This window comes from Physeter macrocephalus, chromosome 8 (genome assembly GCF_002837175.3).
Source record: "Physeter macrocephalus isolate SW-GA chromosome 8, ASM283717v5, whole genome shotgun sequence".
Classification (NCBI taxonomy): domain Eukaryota; kingdom Metazoa; phylum Chordata; class Mammalia; order Artiodactyla; family Physeteridae; genus Physeter; species Physeter macrocephalus.
Window position 1 is genome coordinate 98,010,595 of NC_041221.1, and position 6,956 is coordinate 98,017,550.

General features: G+C 36.1%; 1 pseudogene; it reads left to right on the plus strand.

Moving 5' to 3' along the window:
- The first annotated feature begins 4,747 nt into the window (after positions 1-4,747).
- On the plus strand, positions 4,748-5,270 carry LOC112064563 (60S ribosomal protein L21-like; annotated as a pseudogene).
- Positions 5,271-6,956: the final 1,686 nt, after the last annotated feature.

Consider the following 6,956-nt stretch of genomic DNA (forward strand, 5'->3'; position numbering starts at 1 on the left):
AAGGAATTGATAACTAAACTAGTTGAAGTTAAACTAAGCACTAAAATTTGAATTGAAAATAGATATCCAGATGTTAATTTTATATATAAAAAGACTAAATGAAAAAATAATTAACCATTTTCTGAAATTCCTTTAACTTAAATTAGACAACTGAAGTTTTATGGTCTTGAGTTTTGTGTCTACAAATGTAAGCTCCTTGAGAACAATGCCCTGTCCGGTCAACCATTGCTTTTGCACTCAGCCCAGTGTTTACATAGATGGGTACCTGAAATTGCTCTCTGTCGCTGTCCTTTAGACCCTGTTTCAAGCTGACATAAGCTACATTGCTCCTTCACAATTCAGTTCCTTTGGTGGTTAGGTAGTTAACAACTTCCACTTGTTAGATGGAGGTGAAGACCATGGGTCTCTTTTTCCTCAACCTAGATATGAGGTGATACATTACAATGTGAGAAATCAAGCAAGCTTCAGACTGAATTTTGAAAGTCAACAAGCATTTATTAGTATGTAAACACCAACACAGTTATCCCATCTCTCAGTATTCTCAGTGAAGTCCAGCTGCCTTTTTGGGTCTCTGACAAGCAACTTGTGTGGAAGGTTTACTCAAGGCAGATGGAATAATATTATAGCAACAGAATTCAGGACCAGTGTGCCTGCAAAATATTTCTAGCCAGTCCATGTACATTGAACACCAATTATCTCACTAATACAAGATAATTGCTAACATCCGTTATGTCAATTAATCAATACTTTGGTGGCTAGAGATAAAGATAGTTGAAGCTAGAAGCAGGTACTTTTTTTTTTTTTTTTTGCGGTACGCGGGCCTCTCACTGCTGTGGCCTCTCCCGCCGCGGAGCACAGGCTCCGGACGCGCAGGCCCAGCGGCCACGGCCCACGGGCCCAGCCGCTCTGCGGCACGCGGGATCCTCCCAGACCGGGGCGCGAATCCGGCCCCCCTGCATCGGCAGGCGGACGCGCAACCACTGCGCCACTAGGGAAGCCCAGAAGCAGGTACTTTTGAAGGGCTTTTGAGCAGTCATCCAAATGCTAACTATCCCTGGTATATGTATTCTGCTTTTAGTTTGTAGATTAAAGCTAATGTGTACATATATATCACACTGCCTATGGTGATGTGCTTTAAGTTAAATATTAAATAGAACATTCCATCCTAACATTCAATATGGTTTTTTACAAATAAAAACATCTTACATAGCCAAAAATGACATTATCACACCTAACAAAATTAATGATTTATTAATGTCACAATACTCAGTTCATACATATTGTCTGCTTAAGTGGTCTATTTGAATCAAGATTCAATCCAAAAACGTCTTATTAAATCCCTTGAGTCTCTTTTGTTCTTCCATAGTACTATTTTGCAATGACATTCTGACTTACTGAAGTTCTCCCAGTTGTCTTTTAGAATGTCTTATATTGTTTGATCCCTTTCATATGCTGTTGTTTTACCTGTTCCTTCACCTCCAGTAATCTCTGTAATCTAGGAGTCAAAACTAAAGGCTTTATAAAGTTTAAGTTACATGTTTTTGCCAAAGTTAAAATCATAGGTCATGTTGCATCACACTGGGAGTCACAAATGTCTGGTAGTTCCACCAGTGGTGATAAAATTTGGCCATAGGATTGAAGGGTTTGAAAGTCTGATTCTTCCATTGCAAAGGGATGTTTCTCAGCTTGTGATCAAATTTTTATTTTTGGCTGGAACTGGTGAATGTCCAGGTTACCAACAGCCATTTGTCTAATACTTTTAGCACCAATTGATAAGTCTTGGCTGATTCAATAATCTCATTAGGGCTTGCAAAGCACATATAGTTGTAATTCTCTCATTTATTTCACAGTTCTTAGCTGACTTTCTTCTGTCAAGTAGACTCTCTCTCTTTCATCTAAGGCTATTTTTATTATTCTAGATGACATATCCTTCTGGAAAGGTGGAAGAAATGTTAACTCATTTCTTTGCCTCTAAAATTTGGAGGTAATTTACTGAGCCGATATCTGTCTCCAGGACTCTAATTGACCCTGCACAACATGGCTGCTTTCTAATGCATAGTCTATTAATTTTTAAAAATAAATCCCATTGTGCTTGTGCCAAAATGGCTTTCTGGGAACAATTATTGTGGTGTATTTGCATTTCCTATTTGTTTCTTGTGGTTATGTAAAGTTCCCTTAGTTTCCGAAGATGTAGTAATCACTGCTGTTACTCTATTCATTATATTTTCTTGTAGGGATTACTTGATTCATTTCCTGCTAGGGTATTCCCATGATGTTCCATGATTTCTGCTGTGTTTCAATTTGGTGCTGAATGGGTTCCCACATATATCCAATGCTGATGTCCTCTTACTTCCTGTTCCGCCATCACTAACACTCTTCTTGGGTACCTAAACAGATCATGGAACTCTCTTGTAGGTGGCTTCAGAAACAAGTTATATGGCCAATATTTGTTAAATGATAAAAACCAAAGATCTAGCACATCAGACAGGAAATCATCTCTTGAAAATTTTAATTATTTGTAATACTGAATTAGATTTGACAATACCTGGATTTGTCATTATAGGATCCCACTAGTTTCTCTTCTGGTATTGGGCTGAAAACTGAAATAATTTGATACACTACTTAGGCCAGTGAAATACATGACATAGAGCATGGTTTGAGAGATAAGGGGCCCTGTGAAAGAAAACTGCCTCGCTCTCCATCTTGAAGAATTTTAAAATAAATTATAGACAATGTAACAAAACCTCTAAGAGAGCAGGGACCACTGCTGAATTCCCAGAGTGAAGCCTCACATGTAATATAAATTGAACAAATCTTTGTTGAATGAATTAATTTCAACTCACTTATTTCTGTGGGAATTAAAGATCCTCTAAAGCATCACAGATGAGAGTTGGAAAATCATTTTGTTGAGATATTCTCTCTTGACTGAGATTCTATATTATCTTCTAAGAAAGTGCACCAAAGTTCTTTTGCCTTTCCTGAAAGTGTTTATTACCCTCCAATATCTATTTCTTACTGATATTATTGCTAAACTTCAAGGTCATTTCAGAAATATTCGGCAGTACAATGAAGGCACTACGTGAAGAAAACGTCCCCATTTCTATCATGCCTCAGGTTCTGTTTCCCATGTTGACACACCTAAAAACTCAGAAGTACAATTTTTCCTAATTGCCTAGACATATTTAATCATGTATACTCACTAAATCTAAATGAAAGAATAATGAACCATTTTCTGAGAATTCCTTTAACTTAAATTAGACAAGAACTGAAGCTTTATGGTCTTAAGTTTTGTCTCTACATAATGTAAGCTAGAGGGAGCTGATGTATCAAGAACAATGTCAATAGAAATATACCTGCCAAAGGGACAGAGCATTATTGATTAGTCAGTGTGGCTCCTCTTCTCCCTTCCCCCACAAAAATCTACAGAAGGTCATCAGGAGCAGGGAATTAGATAATTTTAATGACTGTACCACCATAGCTGGTACCTGAAATGTCCATTTCCATTATGGTGGTTTAACTGCCAAATTAACACAAAGTCTATGCTTGTCAGACTCCTCTGTCCTCTAGAAACCCAGCACCAGTCAAATTAAGCTCTTCAAATTCCCCTTTCACACATAACAAGCAGACTACTCCATTCTTGTTTATATATTCCTTAAAAAGAAAAAAGTTAATGTCCATAAAATTGATTGGGTTTAAGCCTCCCAGTTATGACCATAACCTAATCACTTAATCCTATTACAACTCTGAGCTTCTACCTAGGTCACTTTATTTGAGTTTTAGTTCTCTACCAAAAGATGTCTGATCTTAGCCTTTACTTTCCCCCCTCCTGCTATATATATATTGTTGGGGGGAGGGAGGGAGACACGCTATTTTCCTCATCATTTCATTTTGAAAATTTTCAAAATTACCACACAGTTAAAAGAGTAGTACAATGAATTTCTGTGTATCTCTTACTTAGATTTATCAATTGTTAATAGTTTGCCAAATTAGCTTTTATCTTTATTCTCTCTCAAAGTTTTCTCTCTTTCTCTCTGGTTTAATACTATGGATTATGAAATTTTTCAGTGCATAATAATTCATTAGCAGTATTATTATTTTGATGTCAAATTGTCCCATATTTACCAGAGGGAGTCCCTACAGACTATCTCCTTTATGCTTTTGACATGATCATATTTATGCACTATATTTTAATTCCTCTTGACTTCATGTCTTAGAAGATTTAACCTTCAAGTTTGGTGCTATTTTGCTTTGTCCCTTATGCATCTCCTACCAATATGAATGATTTAGTAATTTGAAATAATTACTTGGTCTGTTCAATGTCTTTAGGGCAAGATTTATATGTATGCATAAGTTGATATTTTTATATTCCATGGTAAATCGTTTTTCTTAAGAAAAATTCTTCCTATTAAATTCAAAGACTAATGCTAAAGATGGCAATGGGAATAATGGACCTAAAATTGACATTTGCTTCTTGGTGTAACTTTATCTGCAACATTTTATTCAACACCTCTTTTTAGTGTTGAGTGTCGTGATATTTTTTCTTATGGATTTTTAAATTAGATGATATGACATTTAGTGTACTTTCAGAATTCTGAATCTAGCTAGAGGTTTAAAAAATCAAAATACCACAGGGATTTTCATATGAACAATCCAGTATTGTTCAGAAATGTTAAATTATAGCACTTCCTTAAAGAATTTTCCTGGTGGCCTTTCCGCCAGAACCATTATCTTCCAGTAATTTGCCAAAATGACCAACACAAAGGGAAAGAGAAGGGGCACCTGCTATATGTTCTCTAGGCCTTTTAGAAAACATGTTCCTTTGTTCCTTTGGCCACATACATGTGCATCTACAAGCAAGGTGATATTGTAGATATCAAGGGAATGGACACAGTTCAAAAGGGAATGCCCCACAAATGTTACCATGCAAAACTGGAAGACTCCACAGTGTTACCCAGCGTGCTGTTGGCATCATTGTAAACAAACAAGTTAAGGACAAGATTCTTGCCAAGAGAGTTAATGTGCATATCCAGCATATTACGTACTCTAAGAGCCGAGATAGCTCCTGAAAAGTGTGAAGGAAAGTGATCAGAAGAAGAAGGAAACCAAAGAGACAAGTACTTGGGTTCAACTGAAGCACCAGCCTGCTCCACCCGGAGAAGCACACTTCGTGAGAACCAGTGGAAAGGAGCCTGACCTTTTAGAACCCATTACCTATGAATTCATGGCATGATGGGTATAAAGAAAATAAAAGACCTAGACTTTAAAAAAAAAAAAAGAATTTTCCTGGTGAAAGAATACTTTAAAATGCATACAATGTCCAGTGCTGACCATTTTTTATAGAACAGCTTGATATGCATCACCACTCAAAAAACTATCACTTCTTTAGTTCTTTCTAAATATTTTTTATATGTGTCATTAATGTTTTCACTTTAAAATGGAGAAAAATATTTTCCAGAACTGGGTTATTCTCATGACATAAAGAGGTTTTAAAGTCTTTCATCTCACAGAATATTGTTTATTTCATAAAGCAAGATTTATCTAAAATGTACATTGTTACTCTGAAGATTTAAGTATAATTTCTCAAGATATCCAGTCAGTCACTTGCTCCAAAATGGCCCTGGGGGGATAAAGAAGCTTTATTTCTAGTCCTAGCTCTTGCCTTAGTTAACCAATTCTGTTGTTACCTTAGGCAAATTATTTGACCTCTTTGGGTTTACTTTCTCCACATGAAAAAAAAAGTTTGACTAGATATTTCTAGAATCATTTCCAATTCTAAATTTCTGTGAATCTTTGGTAACAGATCTAAAATTTCAATATCTGAAGAAAGTACTGAGAGAAGTACTTCCTTTTATCTGCAAATTCACCTGCAATAATCTTTTGCTAGAGATGGAGATAAGAGGTGGACTATAGGATAGATATAATGCACTCTGCTAGCTCTTTCCTTACACATATTTTACAAAAAAGAAGTATTGCATATGCATAGCCTTTCTATGCTGAATGGTACATACTTTGGTAGAATTGTAGGTGAGAGGACAGTTGGGAGATCAGGCAACAGCTCTTTCTTCCCTTCCAAATTTTTAAAATGCATAATGCTAGTTCACAGTACTCTCCGACATGGGAGCAATATTAGAACAAATGTGTTCATCTGAAGGACATTGCAGGTTCTGTATCTCTGAGTAACATCTCTCCAACCCTATCTCTCTGCCCCTCAAGTGTTACCACATCCAATTATTTTCTAAAACATGGTAAAGGATTCAATACATTAATGACAATAAGCTATCTACTTGGAGCAGTGGCTTATCTGCCTTCAAATAAATGACTGGAGAAAATTTATTCAATTCAAAGAAGCAATATTTCTTACACACTTTCTGGAAAATGTTTCTCAAAATGTTCTAATTTAGACATCCACTTACTGCTGGCTTAATGATCAAAAGGATTTAGAGAGCCCAAAGCATTTTGAAGTTGAAGTGATTTAAATGCCTGTACTGCCACATCCCTTGTTCTTAAATGTGTTCACTCAACTTGCTGAATTTATAGTACCAATTTTCGAGAAGAACAATGTTTCTGCCTCCCCTAAGAAATTCTTCAAATTCCTTACAGTGACAATCAAAAGGAAATCTGAGTTGCACTTTGTGAGACACTTCTTACATACTCAGCAGCAGTAAAAGTTTTTATTCAGGTTTCAGAAAGAAAATTACAAAATTTCCTTATTTCTTCAACCTTTAAAAGCATAGTAAGTGCTACACTAGATAAAAAACAAACAAACAAAACCCCACAACTAACTACAGGTGGAGTGCCTATGGCATGAGCTTTATGATCAAACAGACCTGGATTCAAATATCAGCTCAGACATTTGCTAGCTCTCTGATTTGGGTTATTACCCTTAAGGAATATGAATCTCAGTTTTTCATCTGTAAAATGGGGCCCAATGTTTAGTGTTATAAGTTTTAAATGAG